Here is a 2,064-nt window from a genome sequence, read left to right on the forward strand (position 1 = left end):
TGTTGAGTCCAGTTCTTCATATATTCCTATGATTGTTTAACATTTGTTAATTGTGTTGTGAGCTTGCCTATTTCAGTTCCTATTCCTGCTATTTGCATCCACTCCTATTCCCTGCTTAGATTTGCCAGTGGTTTGTTGAATTTATTCTTTTCAAAGATCTTCTATTCTTGTTTCTTACACCTGACTCTCTTGGAATGGATTTTAGAAATCTGTATTTCAAACAGGTTTCTGAAGCAATTTTTATGTTAATGAATTTGAACTACCATTTTGGAGGCTGGAGGCACTGGGAAAATCAAGGAATAGACCAAGTTCTAGGGCAAGTCTCATAACTTTGGCACCATTGGCATTTTTGGCCAGATCACTTAGCACCATCCCTAGCTTCTACCCACCAGGTGCCAGTAGCAATCTCTTTCCCTGGTTGTGAAGAGCAAAACTGTTCCCAGATATTGTCAAATGTCCTCTGGAAGGCAACACATCCCCAGGTGGAGAACTACTGCCTGAGAACAACGTGGTAAGCATGGTCCCTATTCCAACATTCAGAACTCAAATGGGGCTTCATTTCCAGCAAAAGTACCCTTTTTACCCTCCCTGCAAACATAGTCACCTTGCTTATAAAACAGCCAACTGGTAAAACGTTAATTCTAGGTTTGGTGACAAATGGGATACAAATGCAGAGAACTACAGAGCTTGGCAAGATAGGCCAGGCCTCAATCCTGGCCACGCATTGAGATCCCTTTGTGTTTTTAAACTAATAGAGATGCCTGAGCCCGTCATTAGAATTTCAGTGGTGACATCCATACCTCTGTATTTCAAAGATGATTCTGATATGCAATAGGAACCCTGGATGAAACATGGAATACTGTATCCATGAGAGGTAGGCTAGGGCTAAAACTGTCTCAGCCTGGCATACCCTCGGAAGTAGTGTTTGAGTCTCTTTAATAGCTCCTATTCCATCATCCCAGAAGTGTAGATGAAAGCATTACACAAACATCCATTATGAACTTTCCTGATTAGGGCATTCCTCCAATTTTAACTATTTTTTTAGTTTCGTTTTCAATTTTAACTCTTATTCATCCTTCAAAGGCGCCGTCAGTGTTTCAAAACCATTAGCTGCTCGGAGGGCACAAGAAGAGGCTGCAACACTTTATTCTTGCAAACCATAAGGAGCCATTCTACTGTGTCCCATTGGGTCACTATCAGCTGGAGTATCTTAGAACATTGGGTCTGGTTGGTTTTTGGTATCCTCCATTCAGTTTACTTGTTCTTTGTTGATGTTTCTAGTTTCGATCTATAGCTTAATGCTTGATTTCTTTCTCTCAATGCAGTCCTCCCTCCCGCACTGGATATTTTTTGGCTTGCCTTTGATTTGGCCAGTATTTATGAGCAAGAATCATGAAATCTTAGTTGATGGATTGGATTGTGAGTTTCTAACTTCCTTTTAAAGGTACTGATTAAGCATCTACTACCTAATTAATTTACGACTGCAAATCAATTAAGACAGTCCATAAACCAGAGAGGAAACCTGTCTCACTGTAGCACACTCATAATTTATGAATGCAAATCCGGAAAAGGAAAAATCTGTGATACTTTTAAGTGTGTGCCCTAGTTTCATTTCCACGTGAAACACTGCAGTTAATTCCAAACAACATTCTTGTGGAATCCTGATCAATTGTATTTAAATGAGCTATTGGTTCAATAACAATATTGAATTCTTTTAAAAAAAATTGTTTTATTAGGGGCCCATACAACTCTTATCACAATCCATACATACATCAATTGTGTAACGCACATTTGTACATTCACTGCCCTCATCATTCTCAGTTTTCCCCTCCCTCCCTGCTCCCCCCTCCCTCGAGGCTTTGATAATTTATAAATTATTTTGTCATATCTTGCCCTGTCTGACATCTCCCTTCACCCACTTTTCGGTTGGCCGTCCCTCAGGGGAGAGGTCACATGTAGATCCTTATAATAGGTTCCCTCTTTCCAGCCCACTCTCTCTCTACCCTCCCAGTATCGCCACTCACACCACTGGTCCTGAAGGGATCATCCGCCCTGGATTCCCTC

The sequence above is a fragment of the Echinops telfairi genome, unplaced genomic scaffold (genome assembly GCF_000313985.2).
Source record: "Echinops telfairi isolate 266 unplaced genomic scaffold, ASM31398v2 ScPeMD7_9;HRSCAF=40, whole genome shotgun sequence".
Classification (NCBI taxonomy): domain Eukaryota; kingdom Metazoa; phylum Chordata; class Mammalia; order Afrosoricida; family Tenrecidae; genus Echinops; species Echinops telfairi.